The sequence below is a fragment of the Nuphar pumila genome, chromosome 10 (assembly GCF_984573655.1).
Source record: "Nuphar pumila chromosome 10, dmNupPumi1.hap1.1, whole genome shotgun sequence".
Taxonomy (NCBI): domain Eukaryota; kingdom Viridiplantae; phylum Streptophyta; class Magnoliopsida; order Nymphaeales; family Nymphaeaceae; genus Nuphar; species Nuphar pumila.
The window spans coordinates 61,391,700-61,416,555 of record NC_143258.1 but is presented as its reverse complement, the minus strand read 5'-3'; positions in this window follow the sequence as shown (position 1 = coordinate 61,416,555).

Sequence of the window (24,856 nt, the reverse complement as noted above, 5' to 3'; positions counted from 1 at the left end):
ATGCGATGTTTCTCGTATTCTCTTATACATATATGTCAAACCTTTTCCAAACTCTGGGTATATTATTCAAAATTTACTCTTATTTTCAGAAACCTAGGTGTATATTTTTCCTCTATCTACACTCTTTTTCTCTTTTATATCAAATTTTCTTTAAAAACCCTGGAAATTCCTTTTCTAAATTCCCTTGATCTTTCAAAATTTCTAGGATTTGTGTCTATCCTCTTTTCTTTAAGAGTCTATCTGTAAGTCTTGCATTCTATCTAATTCTCCTCATTCTTTTTACCCCACTATCATTCCAATGGTGTCAACTTCCTTCGATGTTGTCTTTCCCAAAGATCATGTCTTCTATCAGACAAAGGATGGATCCCCGGATCATCGTGTTATCCAGACTCATTCCTTCTTCCCTCGGTGGTACTATTCTTGGTTCGCCACCTTCTCGCGTATGTTCCCAGACCACTTGGATGACTGTAGATTAGAGATGGCATCAACAATAGGCAAGCGAACCATCAACGGAGGTCTGATTCAGGCTATGGCAGAACGATGGAATTCACGTACCTGCACATTTTGGTTTACATGGGGAGAGATGACTCTGCTAATGGACAAAATCAGTGACATCATGGGATTGCCAGAAGCTGGTCAGCCAGATGATCCGGTCGGGCAACAGTTCTTAATCAACGTCAAGGGGATAGATGTTCGAGAAGCATTAGCCAGAGTAACAGAGAGCAGATCTTGGCCTCTCACTAAGATCAACGGAAGTCAGTTCATCGACCTGTTTGGGCTCTATCGCAAGTATGAAGCTTACGATGAAGTTGACACCTTGTCTCGAGCAGCGAAAGACAGAATTCAGCATGCCATGGTCCTATGCACAGTAGGATTGGCATTCTTCCAGGACGGTCAAAATTTCATCGATGTCAGAGTCGCTTAACTCTTTCGAAGATGGGGAAGCAAGCAAAGTCGTCAACTTTCAGTTTCCATGGTAGCTTTAGCCTTTCTCTACCGAGGCTTAGCTCGTTTCTCCCTTGGAGAGACCATTTTGGTGGAAGGATGCACTTATGCTCTGCAGTCATGGTTCCTGCGACACGTGCCATCAAAGGCTAGTTCTTTCAGGTTCAATAGCAAGAAGCCGAAGTCTGCCGTTCAGTATCGAGCTTCGATCGAGAGTCTGCATCAGGAGGAGATCCTTTGGGATTACTTTGATAGGCAAGAGTCAATTCCTCGCTACACTTACGCTCGTAGCAAGTGCTACAGATTGCTTGGTCGCTTCTTCTGTGTCAACTATCAGCCAGAGAGGTGTCTCAAACAGTTCTCGCAGCGGTAGGTTTGTGTCAACACTCGCTTCTCGGCGGGCCACATGCCAGAATTCAATCTACAGTCGGATTAGTGGTCTGGGGCATACCATGTAACCAAATACACTTGGGATTCCTTCATTTTTCTGTCTGCATTTCCTGGACCCAATGTATCTTCTGAATATCGAGAATGGTGGAAAACTGTCTGCCCACCTTCTCTTTGTCTTTGAATTTATCATCAATAAAGTTTAACTTTTGTTCTATTAAAACATTTTTTGGGCCAAATTTTATTCTTTTATTTTATAGCATAAATGGTCACGATTCTCGTGACGACCTCATCCCTAGTGATGGGGCATTCCTTCTATTCTTCTTCAAGTATCTCTTATCATGGTTGACGACCTTACCTAGGTAACAAGGCATATTTTTCAGTTGTCATGAAAATGATGATGCAATTGTCACAAATCTTGTGATGACCCAATCCCTGGTAATGGGATAATCCTTTTAATTGTCTACCAAGTCCTCCATTCTTTTCTCAAAATATTATTTTGAAAAAAAACTCTTCCTCGCTCTAACCATTCCCTTATTCTGCAGAGAAAGCATTGGCATTGTCAGAATGGTTCAAACAATAGCTGAGAAAGAAACAACAACTCAGGACAATGACAGTGAGATCGGAGGGATGGACTCTCTCAAGTGAGTCAGAGGACACGGTCAGAACAAGGGAGACGATATCGACCCTGCTATGTATGGTCTGTTCCAGAAAATGATGGCCAGAATGATGTCAGAGCAAGCTGAGGCTAGTCTAAAGAAGGCAATTCCTAAGAGCAAATTGAAGAAAAAGGCTGTGAAAAAGTAGGTCCGGATCGTCAGAAAAAAGGTCCAGCCTAACACCACTTCTGAGGAATCAGAATTAGCAGAGGAAGAGCAGTTTGTCTATAATCAGAATCCTCCGCGGCAGTTTGTAAATATCGTTGCAGAACCTGAATCTGTGAACAAACCCACCCCAACTGAGGATCTGGTGCACGAGCAGTTAAAGGAAATGACTCGAGCAATCAAAGATATCCAGGCCAAGAGCAAAGGCAAGCTAATCTATTCTGGCAGAGATTTCTACAGCGGTTTAGACGGAGATGATGACCTGGAGAATCTTCCTCGAAAATTCCTCAAGTTTGATGGAACGGGCAATTCTAAAGCTCATTTGGCCACATTCTATGTGGAGTGCGGCCGTTTTAGGAAAAACAACAGGGCTCTGTTCATTTGCTTTCCTCGCAGCCTAGAAGATACAACAGCCAGGTGGTATGCGGACCACATCAACCCTATCAAACTACGAGAGTTTGATAAAGTCGTAAACTTGTTCATCGAGCGCTTCATGTTCAATATTGAAGCCTCGCCAACTCTCAACCATTTATACAATCTTAAACAGAATGAGGGCAAAAGAGCAGGAGAATTCATCCACAGGTGGAGAAGCACCTGTAACAGAATGAAGGTTTCCATTCCAGAGGAACATGCCTTGCAAATCATCCTAAATAACTTCTCTTAGCCTCTAAGGAATATCATTTCCACAACTCCTACAAAATCATTCATTAAGTTGATTAAGAGAGTCGAATGACTCAAAACAGGCTTTTATAATGGTCTCTATTAAGGTTACCCTTTCGTCCGAGGTAATTCTGAGCAGAAAAAGAAGGCACATGTCGCTTACTCCACAGATTTTTCAGGCAGTAGCAGCAACGCTAGCGGTAAGAAAAATAAAAGAGCCGTCGCAAAACTCAGGAAGCTCCAGAGTTGAGAGAACAAATTCAGCAGCCCAAAAAGGGAGGTTTGTCAAGCAATAGCCGACCCATCCAGTGAAGCAGCCTGAAGCAAGGCAGCAAGAGAAATCGAAGCATGATGGATGGAGTTATGATCGAGAATTCACGACCCTGGAGCAATCCCGGGAGGATATCCTCGAATATATGCTATCGAAGGGGATGATCAAACTCCCCAAGGTGACAGATCCTTCAGCTGCTATGGGTAAGTGGATAGACAAATTCTGCAAAATCCACCGGACTGTCGGACATGAAACAAAGCATTGTTTTGTCCTCAAGAACATCATCCAGGACTGTATCGACAAGAATTTGTTAATCGAGGATGAGGACGAGAAACAACCTGAAATCTTGTCCAAGCCTTTTCCCAAACATTCAGCTTCAGTAATCTCAGAGCAAACAGTCTTTCTTCAGAACAACATTAAGCCATGTTCCAGCCAGGACATCCAGGATCAGCTTCAGGTCCTAGTCCTACGTCAGGCACAGTCTTCCACCAAGAGGGTGGGTATCACTTCACTTTTTAGCAGCAAGAAGTCAGTAAATGAGTCAGCGAAGGTGACAACAGAGGTTGCCAAGCAAATTCCCAGGATTCTGAAGCGCTTCATCAAAGCAGCTTCAAAGAAGGGTGAGACATCGGAATCAATTCAGAAACTAATCACGGCATTGTCGAACATTTCTATCTTGGATTTAACCCATGCTTCTCCGGAGCATCAGCAAGTACTAGAGGATCTGCTGTGAAAGATTAAGGTCAAACCAAGCACGACTCCATAGGACATGACTCAAATCGCCAATCAAGCAATGATGAATGCACCAATCATGTTTTCATATGAGGATTTGCCTAAACCTCATTCATTCCACAACAATGCTTTCTATATAGTGGTGTAAACCAGGGGCATGACTGTCCCTCATGTGCTTGTTGACAGAGGCAGCAACCTCAATATCTGTTCGAAGATGACAGCGAGGGCCTTGGGCCTCAAGGAAGAAAAATATACCCCAGATCCGATAACAATCTACGATTTTGATAACCATGGGCAGACATCCAAGGGAAAGATTTTTCTCGAGATTTTCATCAGCTATTTAGTGCATACCGTCCTATTCCACGTGGTGAATGTACCACCCACATATAATCTTCTGCTGGTACGCACTTGGATTCATAATGCCAACGCCGTTCCTTCAACCCTTCATCAATGCATCAAATGCTCGAAGGGAGGCATGATTACCACTATTTTTGGAGAAAATCCGGAAGAGAGACTCCCACAGCTGATGATTCCCCGTCCTACTTTCACTGCCGACATCCCAAGCATTCGGAAAGTCGATGAGATCAATTTGAGTGACAGTTTGAACATGTTGAAGCTGAAGGAAGTCCAACCAACAGAGAATGTCACCGCAATAATCCAGTGGCAGGGACCTCGCTTCTTCAAACTAGGTGGGCACCTTAATTGCACGTCTTTTAAAGATAATCCTCTATTTCCTCAATTCTCAAAAGTCAAGAAGGGATTCGATCTTTTGATGAAGCATGGCTATCAGCCCTTCAGGGGTCTCAGGAAGAACGAGCACGATAATTTAGAGCCAATCATCCCCGGTCAACACATCACTGGTGCAGGTTTGGGTTTTACAGGGCAGTTATCGGGCAAAGGAACTACCTTCGTCAAGGGAGCAGAATGAGGAGGACAATGCGAGTGTTTTCTGTTCTCTTTTTCTTTTTATCATCTTATAGGGACAACTTAGTCCCAGTTTTTCCTTTCTCTTGTCAAATCTCATGTAAATATCAAGTTGCTATCTTCAGCTTCAATCAATCAATGAAATTTTGATTTTCTCTCCATATCTTGGTGTATATCATTCAAAACTTTACATTTTGTCTATATCGTCATTCTTTGTTTTTGTACAAAAGGCTATTTTTGAATCTCTTACCTTTTTCTCAAAAAACCTTCTTTGCGCTTTTTAGGAGTGCTGAAATCATGACTCCTAAATTGCTCAACAAACTTGTTATCAATCGCAATTTTCCTCAAAATAACTCCAAACCGGCCAAAATCTGCAAGGCAAAGGCAGGGGCAGAGGTCAACAAAGTAATAGGGTAGATCAGAGAATTAACAGAGTTTGACTCAGTAATTCAAGAATTGCTAGAATTTGCCAGTATTCAGAAGCAAGATGAACTGTCACCGTTGGTTCAAGATCCGATGGAGGATGTCAATATCGATTTAGAAGATGATCCAAAAATCCTCAAAATTGGTTTCAACTTAAGTTCAGATGAGAAGGAAAGGCTCATCCATTTCCTCAAACAACATCAAGAAGTCTTCACTTGGACTTATGAGGATATGCCATGCTTAGACCCCAAGTTGGTCGAGCATCATCTCATACTAAAGACGGACTGCAATCCAATCAAACAGAAACTCAAGAAAATGGATCCCCGAGTAGTAGCAGTTCCCAAGAAGAATGGCAAAGTCTAGATTTGTATTGATTTCAAGGATCTAAAAAAAGCCACCCCAAAGGATGATTACCCACTTCCCAACATCGATCTTTTGATTGATAGCACGATGGGCCATGCCATGTTTTCCTTTATGGATGGGTACTCAGGCTACAATCAAATCAAACTGGTCACTCGTGACCAGTCAAAAACTTCTTTTACCACACCTTGGGGTACATTTTGCTATACAGTCATGCCGTTTGGGCTCAAAAATGCTGGGGCAACCTATCAAATAGCAATGGCTGTTATTTTTCATGACCAAATACACAAGAACATGGATGCCTATGTAGATGACATCTTGGTCAAATCCAAAGAAGAAGAGGATCATCTCGATGCTCTTGGACAAGTTTTTGAAAGACTTATCCTTTACAAACTGAGACTCAACCTGTAAAAATGTGTCTTCGGAGTAGAGTCAGACAAACTACTTGGCTTTATGATCAACAAGAAAGGTATAAAAGTGGATCTTGCAAAAGCGATCATTGATATGCTGCCACCAACCAATCTTAGAGAACTGAGGAGCCTTCATGGGCACATTCAGTCGATTCGCCACTTCATCTCTAATTTGGCCATGAGATGCGAACCCTTCAATCACTTGTTGAGAAGAGAAGTGAAATTTGAGTGGGGACCAGAATGTCAACTCTCATTTGAATGCATCAAGCAGTATCTCCTCAATCCACCTGTTCTGAAGCCACCAGAGCTTGGAAAACCACTTCTCTTATACATTTCTGTCAACCAGAACGCTTGTGGCAGATTTCTTACACAGTATGAAGAAGGCGGTCGGATAGAGCACGCCATCTACTACATAAGCAAAACCTTCATCGATTATGAGAAAAGATACTCTCAGTTGAAAAAGACATGTCTAGCCTTAGTATGAATATGTCAGAAGCTGAGACATTATCTCTTGACGATAGAAATAAAAATTTTGTCAAGGCTCAATCCTCTCAAATACATCCTTGAGCAGCCTTTCTTTACTAGACGGATTGCGAAATGGCAAGTCCTCCATATGCAATACGACTTGGAGTATGTATCTCAGAAGTCAGTCAAGGGCCAGTCCATCGCAGATCAGTTGGCAGATTTTTTGTTGTTAGAAGAGATCAAGGCAGAAGACGATTTTCCTGATGATCGAATCTGTAACATTTAAGAATCTCCGGTCTGGACTCTATTCTTTGATGGAGCTAGAAATATGTCTGGTATAGTGTGATCATGCAAAATTTTTCCTCTTATTCCTCTTTTTCCTTCTCTTCGCCTTTTTAGCCTTTATTCCCTTTTTAAAGGGGAATAAAAAGATAGAAAAGAAGAGAGAATGAGAAAAAGAGATAAGAGAGACGAACTCTTTTGCAAGGTCTCATCTGACCAAAATTTTGAAAATTGTTTTAAAATTACTCGCCTCCATTTTGAAAATCTGCGGGAAAAATGGAGAGACGGGATTCGCTCGTCGGTACGAGGTTCGACTGTTCCTGGTGCCTTTACCAGGGGTAATCAAACCAAGGATCAAATTTATGCCTTTTTGCTTTGCTAAAATATCATCTAAGAATTTATCATAAGTCTAAATGCACAAAGAATCATGCTTGTGTGAATGCAAAGATGTATGCTCTTTTGAGAAAAATGATTTGAAAATTTCCAAGTTTTCTGAGATGAACTTGATAATGGAGTGAAGAAATGATTTAAAGGATTGAATTTGATTTTAGATTTTGAATCCAATCTCAGGATTTGAAATAGATCTGGAAGAAGAGACTTGAAATTTCAAGTCTTGGAATGATCAGGATTTGGAGAGATAAGTCTGTGGATGAAAAGAAAAGGAATTTAGAATTGCAATTTTGAAATAAGAATGATTTTTCAAAGTCACAATGGGCTTTGAATCAGGATCGATTTTTAAGAATCGACTTTGAATTCAATATCTAAACAGGAATTTGAATTGGAATTTAGACTTGAGAAATAAATTTGAAATTGGTTTTGAAAATTGGAAATGAAGTTAGATTTGAAAATCTAGAATGAAATTTTGATCTGAAGTCTAATATCCAAGATGGAACTAGATCTGAGATTCGAGATGGGGTTGGATCCGAATTTTAGAATTCTAAATGGAATTGGATCCGAAGTCTAAGATCCAAGATAAAGTTGTTCTAGATCCTAAATGGAATTGGATCTGAAGTCTAAGATCCAAGATAAAGTTGAATTCTGGATCCTAAATGGAATTGCATCCGAAGTCTGGAATCCTAATGGAATTTTGGATCCGAAGTCTGAGATCCAAGATTGAGTTGGTTTTTGAAGATTTGAATTTAATATGGAATTGGGTCCTAAATTTAGAACCCAAGGTGGAATTCTGGATCTTTTAAAGATCCGAATTGGGACTTGTGAAGAGGGATCTGGATTTTGAAAACCCAGATTGAACTTAACATTGAATTTTGAGATTTTAAAATCAATCTCACAACTTTGATTTTGAATTGAGAATTGAGACTCAATCCTTAGGTAAAACTTTGAAGATAAATTTGATTTTGAAGTTTGAATTTAGAAGATGAATCAGGAATTTCAAAGCTAAATTGAACTTTAAAGCTTGATTTGGATTTGGAAATGGAATTTTGAATAAATAAAAAAAATGAATTTGAAATTTCGAAGTCAAATTGGACTTTGAAATTAGAGTTTGAATCTTTGAAATAAGATAGAAGAATGAATTGAAATAGAGATTGAAGATTGATATTCAAGATCACTTGGATTTTGAAAAAAAGAATTTTGAAAATATGATGCAATTCTATCATAAATGATGAATAAATTTAAAGAATTTGAAACCAGATTTGAAAATCATATTTCATTCTTTAAATGAATTAAAATAAGATTGAGGATATAATACATCCCTGACTATGGTCATTGAATGTATTACATAATAATCATATTTGAATTCAGGTGGAGAATCAAACATATTTTGGTGCTTTTATAGAGTTTAAAATGAAATTAACTCTCAATATATCCTGACTATGGCCATTGATATATATTTTGAGTTAATTTTAAGTTAAGCTCTGATAGAAGAAGAAAATATTTAAAAATATGATGATTTTTGATAAAGGATCCAGTGTGGATCCAGTGTTATTCCATAAAAGATGAAAATCCTAAATTTTGTTCACATTTTGACTATGGCCATTGATGCAAATCATCAACTTAGGATTTAATCACCTTTTATAAAATGGTGCACGTGCCATTCGTGTTCCCATTTGTGAAATTTTGCAAATAAAGGGAAAAATGACATGAAGCAAACATATATATGCTTATACATTCTAATCTAATGCAAGGAATGTACACTTCTCATTATAATCTAACTATTACATCATTGAATTTAAACTTGAAATTACAATCCCTAAGTTAAGAAAAGCAATAACATTTTTTTATACACTTCCTGCAAAAATAGAGTTAGCCATAAAGCAAAATTTGCAAAAGGATGATGAAAGATATCAAGTAAAGTCTGAAATGTCATGGTTATGTTAGATGAGAAATATACATATGAATGTATTCATCTAAATGAATATGAAGACGCTATGGAAGTTCATGGGGCTGTGCAATGATGTATAGGTAAATAGGAAGGTGAGGCTGCAGTAGGAACCTACATGGTGATGAGAAAGAAGTGGCTGCTATACTTCTGAAAATCGTTATAGTAGGTGTAGCTATCGGTGGTTTGAACGTGAGGGTGAGTAAATAGTACAATTCGCAGGAAATGCAAATGTATGTGCAACAGTAGGATACGGTGAATGGGTTGTAGAATATTGATGTCAGTTGTGTGTGAATAGTGTTGGAGAAAGGGCTGGGATGAGTATAGAGGTGGCAACTGATGATGTAGAGGGATATTATAACCGTGCATGTCCAGACATTGGTTAAAGTAGAGGTTCATGTGCAATATGGAGAAGATGAGTGTATAGGGTTTGTATGGGTAATGAATGTTGGAACTAAGTGATGGGGACAAATTATAGCAATGCTGGGTACTGTTTTGAGCAGGGCTGGACCTTGCTACAATGAATAGTACACTTTATAGCAAATGACACTGTTGTGAAGGAATACACAGGGAGGATGCATATTAGCAGATAATTCTGTTGCGACAGTGAGAATGTGCAGTGAATTGCAATGGTATAATGCTGAAGATGACATTGACGGTGGAAGATGAATGAAATGATGAAGTAATAGATGGTTAGGTGAATGCAGTGAGGACAAGTAATGTGCAGGTACTGTGTACAAATACATGGCGAGAAGGCATTGAAGGTACCACAAGCAGAGGTGATGTGGTGGTATTGCCACGAAGAAGATACTGGGGTGCAAGTGAAGGTGCACTATTGCAGAGCACAGGTGTCCTAGCAGATAATGAGGCAAGATGTATGAGAAGCATGGTGGATGACAAAGAGCACCCAGATTGCCATGGGAATAAGGTATGTCGGCGACTATGAAGTGGCTGTGCCGGAGATGGGAGCAAAGACGTTACGAGAAAATGACCTTCGACGTACTGCTATGAATACAGTGGCATTACTGCAAATGGGACTGTAGCGGGGTGCTAGTTAAGTGAAAACTAGAGCAAGGGGTAGCACGAATGAATGTGACATTGTAACTGGTAATCATTGTGCCATGGATGAAATAATAAAGGCTATGAATATGGAGGTAATGTGATGATGTTGTAGGTGACATGTGTATTGTTATCATGAAGGCAACAAATGTAATAGGTAGAATGCGCACATGATAAAGGGTGATGAATGCGGTCATAGCAGCCAGAGGCTGTTGTGAATGTACAATGTGATGGTGTAGAGGCCACAACAAGTAGCAGGATATTGTTGGTGTACAAATGCAAGGGATTCAACATTCTCCATATAAGAAATCGACATTTTCATTATTTTAGCATAAAGCACCAACAAGGGAATATGAAATATTCAACTGTTCACATTGGCGACTGATAGTAGCAGTTGCCATCGCTGCAATCAAGAGTAACAGTTGCTATAGCTGTTACACAAGTTCCAATGTTTGGATCAACACTCAATTTAGCTGCAGCGACTACTATAGGTGGCGCAATACCAACTGTTGTTGCAACAGTAGCATCAACAGTTATATATGTATATACACATATATACATGTATATATATATGTATATATTTGCAACAGAAGTAATTCACTGATAAATACACGATATTCAAGAGCAATTCAATACTCTTCAACACACCAATTCCTGCAGAGAAACGATCAACCGAGTTAGCATTACTATATCCCCAAATTCTTAAGACTTAACAGTCTCCAAATATATTGAGTCACAGGCCCACCAAGAAGGCTTGAAGAGAGAGAGAGAGAGAGAGCATTTGCTATTGTAGATAGCAGATGCAGCAATGACGATCCAAGACTAAAGATGTTAGCAATGTGGATAGGCAAACAAAAATGGCTAAGTCTGAAATTCACATGATCGAGCCTCTCAGTGTAACACATGACCGAGCCTCTCAGTGTAAAGGTTAACCATCAACTGAAAGATCTCATACCCTGGAGGAAAACAAGGAGTAACCCAAATATTACCAGGTACCTTGGCAATGCTCGTTGTGAAGAGTGGAATGCTGATGTGCAGAAACAAGGGTGTAAAGATGATGAACCACAGGTGTATAACGTGATGTACAGAAATTCCAGCATAGAAAAGGCATTTTTAAAACTTGATGACACAGTGAAAGAGAGAGTTGTATCTGTCAATTCTAGAAACACCATTAAAAAAAAGATTTTCGCAGCATCAACTGTTTCCATATGACCCATTTTATCAAAGAAAGAAAAAAAAATGCTCCTGGAACTCCTTGGTCTTCATATTTTCTAGTGTTCAAAAGGTTATCTGGAGCTCAATTGGTGGTGAAACCAAATAAGGTACCAACTGTTGTGCTTGTGTGAAACTGTGAGGAAGCAATCCATCTCAACACATGCATTAAGAGTATAGTTTGACATAGCATTGTTCCTTTCAATTTTGTAATTGACAAAACAACATTTGTAGTTTTAACCACACAGCCATGAGAAAGCATGGCCAATGACTTGAGTTCAACCAAGGTATTAAAATTTGTGACTCATGTTTTGAGTTTAGTATCATCATCAAGACCATTAGCACCAACGAATATGCTTGCAAACCCATTCGTTACTGACTCATCATCCTCTAACTCGAACTTTATCAACTAAAACATGAAATGCCATCGCCCACAAATTTTACCAACAAAGCTAGCTATGCTGGTCGACTTAAATTTCATCAAAGCTTTCATAATTTATGAATATGCAATGAAATTAGAGTATCAATCAAGACAATATCCTTTTCCATCCATTGATTGGAGGATTTGACAACTTCATTGAATCCATAGAATGTGATAGGGGAACCCACAGGGGAGCTCCCAAAGTACCAACAACTTGTAAACCTGTATTAGACAACGATACCCCACTAACTCATAAACTGGAAATTTAGAAAGGCTAAGGTATTCAGCTTGTCTTGGGCAGAGTTGTATATCAATATACATATTGAAAGATAACATCTCTTTGGGACCTCTTAACAGTCAGCTGAGACATATCACCAACATGCCTGAGCTTCAAGAGGCATGGAGTCAAGGCGTGAATAGCACGCCTACAATCATCTCGGCAGATAGAAGAAAAACGCAATCCGAATAAGAAACATCTGGCATAAATGCTTATAGATATTTCAACTCGAGGAAACATCAATCAAATGAGAAGTACATAATTGCCATTTACAGAATTACAGGAGTTATGTACAAATTGAACCCGATATTCAGAGTGAAGGATTAGAATGACTCATGCAGAAATGACCTAGGATTCTTGGAGTAGCATATTCTAAATTACTTAAACTCCACCAACAAGCTTTTAAATAAACCTCTTTCGGTAATGTTATTTGGTCGAAGAAGTAATTGCTTTCATGTCCAATAAAAAAAAAATTAAAAATAACCAGCATGAATGACTCTAACACTATTTACAGGGGATCAGCCCTGGGCAATGCTGCGGCAGCAGCAGGATGAGGGGGGACTAATGGCAAATGGTGAACAATGATATTTGTTCAGTGAGGAAGTGCATAGAGCGTAATGGAGGATCGGGAAAAGCATGCTCTCCTAACTTATGAAACAGACAAATAGACCAAATAAAGTAGATGACCAAATCAGATGCGAGGAGTTAGATTAAAACACATATTAACTAATAAAGCTAAAAAATAAAAAATAAAAAATGAAGACAATGACGAGCACTAGTAGAAGATTTGTGATCCAGTTGAACCTTGCATAAATAAAAATAAAGTCCAGGTATGCCATCAGGTCCGGATGAACCAGAATTCTTGAATCCAATGACATGAATAAAACAACGAAAGAACAAATTAATTACAGAAAATAGAAAGAAGATATCGAAGCGTGGATGCTCCTTTTCATATTGCACACAAGTAGATTGATTTGCCATAAGCAAATCTAATGCTACCAACGATGCTTAAAGGGGGTTGAAACAGAGAATTAAAAGGAAAATTTGGGGAAAATCAGACAGAAGGAAAGGTATTTACCGCAGTTTCGCAAAATCCTGAAGGATGGAGAAGAGGGCTTTCTTCAGCAGCGGGTAACCTTGTACTGCAGGAAATAGGAGTCGCAATGGGGCTATTAATGGCAGATAGATGCAAGAGAGCCTGGTGTGCGATGGATGCAACGGGTGTTGCTAATAAGGATATGGATGGTAATGGCGTTCGTATCTCCTTTTGCTCCCTTCCCCTTGCGCCCCTTTTATAGAGAGGGGAGGAAGCGTCGAGAAAAGCAAAGATGGTTGGGGATCGGCGGACGATTCGTGGAGAAGGAGGATCTGAGGGCGATCAATGGAGATCAGGAGAGAGAGTGGGAGAGTAAGAGGCGATAGAGGAGGAAGCTTCCCGAGATCGTTGGGGATCAAGGGTTGAGGAAGGGAGCGACGGTTGCGCGATGGGCGGTGGAAGAGCTCGATGGGGAAGATGGTTCTGGAAGGCCTGCAAGAGGGAGAAGGCGAGAAATGAGACGGGAGGTAAACGAGTCAAGGAGGAAAATGAGACAAGGAGAAAAACGAGACAAGGAGGAAAACCGAGACGGAGATAGAACGAAACAGGGAGAGGGCGAAATGGAGAGAGAAATCATCGCGAGCAATTTTCCCAAAGACCATTTTTGGTATTTTCTTCGTGTTTTCTGGAAAAAAAATTGTCATTTTGGACTAGGATTCTAAAACCTAATTAAAACAAGGGATGAAACTATAGTTTTTTTGTGTATTTTTGAGAAGTATTTACAAAAAGAGGAGTTTTTTGAGAAAACTTTTGAAATTTTTCTTCGACAATGTGTTTGGATTCTGAACTGGATCCAGATCCAAAATTGAGTCATATAGCAAAAATGAATTTGATTATAGTAAATTCGAGAAATAAACTAGAATTTTGAGTGAAAATGACTCAATTTCTTCAGAAAAATGGGGGTCAAGGGTAAAAAGGGAATATTTACAAAGTTTTTTTGAAAAATTTGGGGTGTTTAAAGATGCCCTTCTTTGCTACTAAGGTGGTTCAAAGCCGAGCTTAGTGGCAAAGAAAACACTCCAAATTTTGAAAAAATGCCCGAGTCAGCAGATCTGAACTGGGTGTGGAAGAATTTGCTTTTGAAAAGACATGGTTTCTCAGGCTTAATACCTTATCCTGAATGGTATTGGGGGGACGAAATCCTCGAAAATGATATGATTGAATAACAAAAATGAGGAAATCGTGATGGGACTTTGGGTAAAGGTCCCGAAGTGGTGGAAGATAAGGATTTTGATCCAGTCTTACGGGTGAAACAAGATCAACTTTTTGGAATGACTCAGGTTTAACCCTTAACCTGTATGGGATGAAGATGTCTCAAGATAACTTGAATGGGGAAAAGAATATATGAGGACCTTGATGGGACATTTTTGAGAAAATGCCCCGTGAGGTGAAGCTTGAGTATAATCCTTTCCTAGATAGATGTACAAAGTATGGATTCCTTTGTGGGAAAAAAACCATGATGGGAACGAGAGGATTGCCTTGTCAAACAAGGCTCAGGTTTAACTTAAACTTGAACGGAAGATACCTCGTGGAATAAGGTTTAGGCTTAACCCTTAACCTGAAGAAGATGATACCTCGAGGAGCGAGGTTCAGGCTTAACCCTTATCTTGAAAGGGATGACCATACGGAACCCTCGAACGAAGAAACCGTGATGAGATGGGAAGAAACACATTGCCAAAACAAGATTTAGGTTTAACCCTTGACCTGAGTGAGGGTAGCCGTACGGAATCCTCGGATGAAGAAACCGTGTTGGGACTAGAAAGGATATCTAGTTGAAACGAGATTCAGGTTTAACCCTAACCTGAATGGAAATTACCTCATGGAGCGAGGTTCAGGCTTAACCCTTAACCTGAAAGGGGCGACCATACGGAATCCTCGAATGAAGAAACCATGATGGGACCTACGGAGTTTGGATAAACAAATCCGAAAGGGGTTTGCGAGAAGAAAAAGAAAGGAATTGGGTTCCCTAAAGCTTGGAAAAGGGATGATCTTGGACGCCTCATTGCTGAGACTAAATCAACTTTTAAAAACAGACAGACTCTCACAGAAGGTTTGGGTGATACCTCGAGGAGCGAGGTAACAGGTTTAATCCTTAGCCTGAATGGATACAGAATCCTTGAGGAGCGAGGAAACTATGATGGGATTTCTAGACTTCGCACAACAAGTCCAAGAGGGGTGTGCAAAATGACGAAAATGGGGGTCCCTAAAGCTTGAAAAGGGGTTGATCTTGGGTGTCTCATTACTGAGACTGAAAATAGCTTTTGATAATGATAGACCTTTTGCAGAAAGTTCAGGTTTAACCCTTATCCTGAGTGGGAACTGTCTATGGAAGGACAGTGGGAAACACAGGGAAGTGTGCAGATCTAAGAGCGCTCAGATCAGACAGAAGGAAAGGACTTTTCAGTATTAACGAGGGATGACGTCAGGATACTTCAAAACGAATATCAAATTCTTGCTTCATGTTGGGATAACTAGAAAATATTGCCAATAAGATGCCAAAAAATGTAGTTGATTCAGAATAATGGAATTGTGCTCATATGTGTGAAAATATCACCTCTTTCTACCTAGAGTATTAACTCCAATTGGGCTAACTCTGTAGAATCAAGAATCAAACTCAAATGTGTTGTTGTTGAGCTTCTTCAAGGAAGATATAATTTTTCTTGATATGAAAAGAGAGGAAATATTCTTAGCTTCATAAAAGCAATTGAGTGAAAAAGATATTGATAAAAGAATTCCACATAGATAAAGATAATTCCTGACAATTTCGGGCAGTCAGATATCCTGGGGCTTTTTCCATGATGATCTGTTTGCACTCTTTTGAATCATTGAGCTTTCTTGGGCTTTTGGGAGAAGCTTATTACATCATCCTTCATTTTGGAGATGTCCTGACTTTTCTCTCTTTTTCGGGGAAGGGCACGTCACAAACTCCTTCATCTTAGAGATGCTCTGATCCTTCTTTTTCTTAAAAATTATACTGATGATATTGGTTCATTGGTCAAAATCTCTGGATGATAGCACAAATCAAATATCTTTTAGGGTTTGTCGGGAGGCTCATCGCAGTCGCCATTATCTTGACGGTGCTCTGAACATTCCCTGGAAGGATCCATCACAAACTCTTTCATCTCGAAGATGATCCAAATCTTCTTTGGCCTCGGGGGTCTAGTTCGCATATTTGTCTTTATCTTGACGACAATTGAGAGATCCCTTTTACAGATATTTGAATGCAGCTCAAATGACCGAGGAGATAATGGATTGGGTAGGTTCTTTTACTGCTCAGGATATTTTCATTGTCTTACTGCCAAAAGAATGATCTTTAAGAATGTGCCATAGCTATGATCAATATCAGTTCACTTATGACTTTTCAACATCATTGAATTTTCCCTTTGCTGGTCATATCGAAGATTTTTCTTTATCCTCTTGGTTGACCAATAGAAAAAGCTTGAATTCCGTTCTTTCTTCACAAAAGTTTTGTCCTTTTTAGAAATAATACTGAAGGTAGTTTAAGGAAAATTCTTTGTGCAATGAAAGCTTTGCGATCAACAATAACTCTTGATAAAAAAATTGGCAAAATATTCTTGAAATCCTTGATGAATGTAATTGCTTGACATCCGATCGAAACGTCCGTGACAAAATTCTCCGCTCTTTTTCCCCAAAAAGAGAGATTCATGCTTAGCCCTTACCTGAATGGGAAGTTGGAAATACTCCTCTCTTCCCTAAAGAGGAGGTGTTTGCAAAACGGAACTTTCGAAGAGAAATTAAGTTTTCGTCAAAACTACCTATCTCTAGGCTTCTCTTATGGAAATGTGGCCGAAAAACGAAGTTGAGAAAGTATCACAAAGGAACAAGTCCATCGCACTCTCCCTAGAAGAGGGTCCTCTGTGAAGGGGTGTGCCAAAGATGAGAAAAACGGGGGCCACAAAAAGAAACGAGCTTCCGTCGAAGCACTCCCTGGAAAAAGGGTTCTTTTTGTGTAAAGTTGGTTGTTGTTTTGCAAACTGTTCGCGAAGAAAACGAGTCCCTTCAAACTCTCCCTGGAAGAGGGTTCTTGCGAACGAAAGATGGTTACATGCGAAAGGAACGAGCTCCCTCGAACTCTTCCTGAAGAGGGTCCTTCGTAAGAGAAAAAGATTGATTTTTGACAAAATGGTAACCCAAAGGTTGAAATTGAGAATTTAGAGCTTGAAATGTTGATGATTGGTTAGTATAAAGACTGAACTTGGAAGGCTAACTGATCAGTCAGCCAAACACTAGCACGAGCGCTAGGCATACCAGTACGAGCACTGGATTTTCAAAAAAAATGCCTCAGTATAAGTACTGGGTTTTTGAAATTGCACCACTACGAGCACTGGATTTTGAAAGATATACCAGTACGAGCACTGGATTTTTGAAAATGTTCCAGTACGAGCACTAGATTTTGAAAATACACCAGTACGAGCACTGAATTTTAAAAGATATACCAGTACAAGCGCTGGGTTTTTGAAAATGTACCAGCACGAGCACTGGGTTTTGAAAACGCACCCATACGAGCACTGGGATTTCTGACGAAGAGTTGAAGAAAAAAGACACCGACATTGTAAGATACTTGAGAATTGAGCGAGAATGATTGTCGGTGTTTTCAGGATTATCCCTTATCCTGAAGGGGAAATTCAGGTTTTGTCCCTTAACCTGAAAGGGGATGTAAAAACTTTGGTCCAATACGAGCATTGGATCAAAAGGGGAAATCTGAGTCGGAACTCGAAATCGCGAAAATGGAAGATAAAGGGAAAAAACCCGAGCTTGAAAACTCGAATCTTCAAAGGAACGATCGGTTCCAACACGAGTGTTGAATCCGATAGGAAGTCCGAGTCGGAACACTAAACTTCAAACGATATAGAAAAAGGGAAAACCCGAGTCGGAACCCGAATCTTCAAAACAATGATAAAAATGGAAAACCCAAGTTTGAAAACTTGAATTTTCAAAGGAACGATCGGTTCCAACACGAGCGTTGAATCCGATAGGAAGTCCGAGTCGAAACTCAGAACTTCAAACGATATATAAAAAAAAGGAAAAACCCGAGTCGGAACCCGGATCTTCAAAATAATGATAAAAATGGAGAACCCGAGTTTGAAAACTCGATTTTTCAAAGGAACGATCAGTTCCAACACGAGCATTGAATCCAATAGGAAGTTCGAGTCAGAACTCGAAACTTCAAATGATATAAAAAGGGGAAAACCCGATTCGAAACCCGGTTCTTTAAAAGATAAAATAAAACAAAATAAAAACCTGAGTCAGAACTTAAATGAGAAGGAAGTGATTCCAACCCGAGAGTCGAAATCTGGAAGGATTGACAAAAGGTATAAAATAGATTCTGACAATGAAGAAGATGAGAGATTCATTCGAGATCCTTGACCCAAGATGGCCTAAAATTCGAATTTATTTATGACAGCTTCAGGATTTTCCCTCATCCTGAAGGAGTATAAAATAAAATTTGATGTGAATCGAGGAATTTATGGAAAATATTTCAGGTTTATCCCTTAACCTGAAAGGGATGTACCTTAAAGAATGAGGTTCAGGTTTATCCCTTAACCTGAAAGGGGAAAAGAATAGAATAGAATTTGGGGAAAATTAATAAAGAGAAAACGATAGAAACTTATAAAGATAAAGAGAGATTGATAAAAATTGTTTTGCAAAAAGAATTCTCATAGGTAGCAATATCGCTCCTATGAGTGGTCTCAGGATTATCCCTTATCTTGAATGGGAAACACCTCCAAGAATGAGGCTCAAGTTTATCCCTTAACCTGAGAGGGTAAACGAATAAAAGAATACCTCATTGAAAAGAGGCATCAGGTTTATCCCTTAACCTGAAAGGGTTTAAAGATTGATAAAATTTAACAAAAACTTGATAAAACTTGACAAAAATTGATAAAATGGATAATAAATTGATGAAAATTTGATTAAATTGGAAAATAAAATCAATGCAATTAATAAAGATAACAAGATCAACTGAAAAATTGATAAGATTTTTAGAAAAAGAGTTTGTCTGATCTTGCCTGCACATGATGAAGAAAGACAAGTATAAAAGAAATGCCCCAGTATCATGGAGAAGAATGTGAGAATTTAATAGAAGATCATTGCTTTATTACAAAAGGCTCTTTGAAAAGTACAAAGGACAAAATGAACATTTTAAGCATAGAATTTCTTCAGATACAGAGCATTGATAGAATCTAGCAGTTCCACCCCATCTGCGTTGATCAAACGATAGGAATTGCGAGGCAGCCCTTCCTTAACCACATAAGGGCCTTCCCAATTGGGTGACCACTTGCCCTTCGGCCGATGCTTAAGATGAGTTGTCGATCTGAGCACAAGATCATTAACTCGAAATCTTCTTTCAATAACTGACTTGGCATAATGCCTGGCTATCCTCTGCCGATAAGCTTGAGCATGCTCTGCCGCCTTAAGTCTTTTCTCGTCTAAAAGATCAAGTTGTACCAACCTCTGTTGTTGATACTGATCAAGTGGGAGTTCTATGAGCGACGCTAATTTGAACGCGGGCTTCTGAACATGAAGAGGTAATACTACCTCAGTTCCGTAGACAAGCTCCGAAGGAGTAGCGTTGGTTGGGGTCCGAATGGTGGTTCGGTATGCCCAGAGTGCATCATGCATCTTCTCGTGCCAATCGTGGTCTGTCTCCACAGTTCTTTCTAGAATGCGAATCAAGATCTTGTTGGTGGCCTCTGCCTGGCCATTCCCTTGAGGATAATAAGGGGCTGAGAAGTGGTGATGAATCCTGAACTTCGAGCAGAAGGTCTTCATCCTCTCATTCTTGAAATGACTGCCATTGTCTGACACAATATCGTGTGGGACGCCGAAGCGACAAAAAAGGTTCTTATGAATAAAAGAAACCACATGTTGGCCTTCTACTATTCACAGAGTCATGACTTTGACCCATTTGGTGAAGTATTTTGTAGCTGCGAGGAAATATTTGTGGTCATTAGATGCAGAAGGAGTAATTGGACCCACCACGTCGAAGGCCCACATCGAAAAAGGCCAAGGAGAAATCACAGATTGCAAATATGCGTCTCGCGCATGAATGGAAGGTGCGTGCATTTGACATTTGACGGACTTCCTCACAAATTGATGGCAATCCTGCTACATGGTTTTCCAATAATACCCTGCTCGAATAATCTGCTTGACGAGTGTTTGGTATCCGACGTGGCCACCACAAATTCCCTCGTGTGCCTCTCGGACAACTTCCATGGCTTCATCCTTATCTAAGCATATGGCGTACTCAGAACTGAACCCACGACGGTAGAGAGTATTGGCAAGGATGAAATAACGGGCCGACATGCGTTGGATTGCACGTTGCTCCTTTCTTGGCATTTTCGATGGAAATTCACCGGTTTCAATAATGTTTTTGATGTCTTGGTACCAAGGCTTCTCTTTCTGAGTGGCTTGGTTTACTTGCTCAGCTGGAATGTAGGCAGATTGATCAAGTCTGCCGATCTTGAAGGAACGACAGGATTCATTGTCTTTGAACGACAAAATGGAGCCCAGACAGGCCAAACCATTGGCTATATGGTTGTATTCCCTCTTGACATGATTGAGCTGAAATTCTTCAAAGTTGCCTATGAAAGCTAAGGCAATCTTCTGATAGGGAATCAATTTTGAATCCTTGACTTGCCATTCAACATTAACTTGACTGACAACAAGCAATGAGTTGTCGAAGGCATGTACTCTTTTGACATTGAAGTCTTGCAAAATCTTGAGACCTTGTATTAGAGCTTGATACTCGGCCATGTTGTGAGTACATTGGAAGCTGAGTTTGAAAGAATAAAGGAATCATCTCCTTTTCGAGAGTGATTAACAGGATCTCAATCCCAATACCTGACATATTTCTGGCTCCATCAAAGAAAAAGGTCCAAACTGGGGATTCCTGAATATTGCAAATTCGATCGTTGGGAAAATCGTCTTCCGCCTTGATCTCTTCTGTCAATGGGAAATTTGTCAACTGATCTGCGATGGACTGACCCTTGACTGACTTCTGAGAAACATACTTCAAGTCGTATTACATCAGGAGGACTTGTCATTTTGCAATCCGTCCAGTAAGGAAAGGCTGCTCAAGGATGTACTTGAGGGGATTGAGTCTTGACAAATGATTTCTGATGTCAAGAGATAATGTCTCAGCTTCTGACACATCCACGCCAAGGCTATACATGTCTTTTCCATCTGAGAATATCTTTTCTCATAGTCGATGAAAGTCTTGCTTACGTAATAGATGACATGCTCTATCCGGCTGCCTTCCTCATACTGCGCAAGAAATCTGTCACAAGCATTCTGGTTGACAGAAATATACAAGAGAAGTGGCTTTCTCAGTTCTGGTGGCTTCAGAACAGGCGGATTGAGGAGATATTGCTTGATGCGCTCAAATGAGAGTTGGCATTCTGGTCCCCACTCAAATTTCACTTCTTTTCTTAACAAGTGATTGAAGGGCTCGCATCTCATGGACAAATTGGAGATGAAGCGTCGAATTGACTGAATGCGACCTTGAAGGCTTCACAATTCTTTTAGATTGGTAGGAGGCGGCATATCAATGATTGCCTTTGCCTTGGCAGGATCCACCTTTATGCCTTTCTTGTTGATCATAAATCCAAGCAGTTTGCCTGACTCTACTCCGAAGACACACTTCTGTGGGTTGAGTCTCAATTTGTAGAAAATAAGTCTTTCAAAGACTTGGCCGAGAGCATCAAGATGATCCTCTCCTTCTTTGGATTTGACTAGGATGTCATCTATATAGGCATCCATATTCTTGTGCATCTGGTCATGGAAAATAACTGTCATCGCTCTCTAATAGGTTGCCCCAGCATTCTTGAGCCTGAACGACATGTGTAAGATCCATGATTTTACTTTTGGATATATATTGCGTAAATATGTTGAAATCGATGAATTTTTATGTTTTGGCAATTTCTGAAGATTTGCTTATTTTGAGAATCGGGTAAAATCGCGTAATTTTATATAAAAGAGCGATTTCGGGAAATCTAAAACGAATTAACTTCTGAAACTTTTAGGGTAAGTTTGGAATAAGGTTGTGGTGATACACCCTGAATTTGAGATCCGAATGACGAAAAAAGCTCGTCAGTGCATTGAATTACTAGTTTTGATCTATGATTGGACCCGAATCTTAAAACGCTTAATTCTTGCGAACAAGAGGTAATTTTCTTAAGATGCATCAAGCATTTTATGTTAATTAAGGTTATGAAGAGAACTAAATAATTTGTTGGAATTAAATTAATATTTTAATGCATTAAATAAGCATTCTTTTAAGAAGTATACTATATGCAATTTTAGATTTGAATCCGGAGCAACTAGGAGATCCAAACCCCTTGGACGACCCTATAGTAGACGTCTATGTCCATGGTTGACCATCTGGTCAAGGATTGACCAGCTGGATGGTATTTTTGAAAAAATCTTGCATGATTTTAAAAAGAAGGCCTTTATTGGCCATGTATCATTTCCAAAATCCTCATGATGGAGCTTCAAGGCCATCATGAGGGGCATCTTTTCCAAAAGAAAGGCATGGGGCTGGCGCCCCATGGCAGTTTGGAAAGGTTTTTGAAAAGATTCAAATGCTTAAAATCGATAGGTGGAGTTGGGTGGCAGCCAAGGGCGCCCCCTTGTAATTTGTTGAAATTTTAAAGGATTCTCAAAATGGCGTTTTTGAAAATTTTCTAAAACTTTTTGAAAGCTTGACATGCATTGGTTGTGGGGGAGCGTGGAGCTCCCCATCCCTCCATCTTGGAGGGAATGATCCCAGTCGTCTAACCCTAAGCAAACCCCTATAAAAACTTTAGAAAAAAATGGGCCCCCCTCTCTAGTGGGCGATTTTTTCTATCTCCTCTCTCTCCCAAACTTCTTCTCTTCTCACTTGCTTCCTCCCTCCAAACCGTGGGAGCCTCCTTGGCGTGGAGTAGCTGCAGCTCATTACTTTTCCATCTTCTTCAAGCAAGCTAAAGTGAAGACTCATTTTGTTCGTTATGATTCCGGATTGACGTGAAGCCAATGGTGCTTTGCATCAATGCATGCAAGCCCAAACGGCAGATTAGCTTAGAAGAGTAGTTTAAACCTTGAATCTTCATAGTTTTACACTAGCAATGAGCTGCATGCAATTACAATCTGTTCTTTCAATTTGAATATTGTCATTTTAGTTTTCGTTTCCTTTCTTTTCCTCTATGCAGGTTGGCTATGCACTCTATCTTGAAGATGTCACGTTTTTGCTTTTTCTTGTTAGATTCATGGCATTTTCATCTTAAGGGTGTGCTGGACCGAGCTGGGCTCGTCCAGCTTACACCCAATCCGTTAGGCCCTCTCTCTCTTTGAGAGTTGGAGCACCGGTTGGTGTTCTCCAGCCGATAGCACATTCTATTTCCTTCGTTGTGCTTTCTTTCTTTTTGGGTTTTTGGCTCAACTCAGTCCCAGCACATTGGGACTGGTGTTGCAGCCGAGCTCTTGGTCATGGGTCACGGCATGACCAATCCCTTTAGGATGTGGGAAGGCCAGGCCATCGGTAGTTGTTGTTTTTCAATCTTTTTTTTTATTATTTTGTTTCAGTTTTTCTTTCTGGAACCAAGGAGTGGAGCAGGTTGGGCCGACCTTGGGCGTGCCCAGCACTCCCTTTCTTGCAGCCATGAACCAAGCCCTTGGGCTCTGGTTCATGATGGCAAGGGTGGCTCGGTCTGGTCCAGTGGACCAGACTTGTCCATCCAACTGCGCTCTGGATTGGAGTTGGGCGTCGTGCGGGTGGCCCGTGCGCCCAGCAAAAAGCATTCAAATAAATTTTTATATATGTACTAATATATTTCTGTAATATATATATATATATATATATATATATATTTTCATTCCTCACATGTTGTTAGTTTTTCGGCGTGGGCTAAGGTGCCGGTCTGAACCAAGGGTTCAGACCCACACCATAGCCGGTTGACCCGAGTTGGGCGCAAACCTAGCCCAGCCCGTTTTTCCTTGGCTGCAGCTGGGTGCACACCACATGGGTGTTGTGCACCCTTAACACCCTGTTAGCATTTAGTGGGTGCAGGTCTGAACCGTGGTTAAGACCTGAACCCATTGGCAGCCCAGCTAGAACCTAGTGCAAGCCGCGGCTCCACCTAGTTGGAGTAGGGTGCCAGCCAACTTATGTTGGACGCCCCAGGGCTCTTTCCTTTTGGCTGAGCCATAGTGGCTCAGGTCTGAACTGAAAAGTTCAGACCCTACCATGTTTTGTAGTCGTTTGGTCCGAAGGACCAGACCCCCTTGATTCGGCCTTAGTGCCTCCTTCCATTAGAACTGTCGGTTTACCCTTGTTAGGGGCTGGAACCAGCCCAACCGAACCCTTGAAATAGTCTGATCCGAACCATGTGTCGGACTAGATCCCTTTAGTGTGCACGACAGTCTAGTTCGGATGACCAGACCATCATTTGTATTGAAACCCGGTTGGTCGCAAGAGTGTAAGCTTCCCGTGGGTACCTTGCAGCCCCGTTCTGCCACTATTGTGGCTGTTAACACACTACCCCATCAAAACCAGTCCGCACCTACTTAGAACCGATCCATAGTAGCTTCAGGTTAGCTTTTGCCTTGCCCCGCACCATCCTCACACCTCGGTTAGGTTTTTGGCATGAGTGTATGCCTTGGTTCGCAATGATTCCTATATATATAGATATATATATAGGTAGATATATAGGTATATATATATATATATTTAAGTGTGAATGTGTATGTGTATACGTGTACATAAGCATAG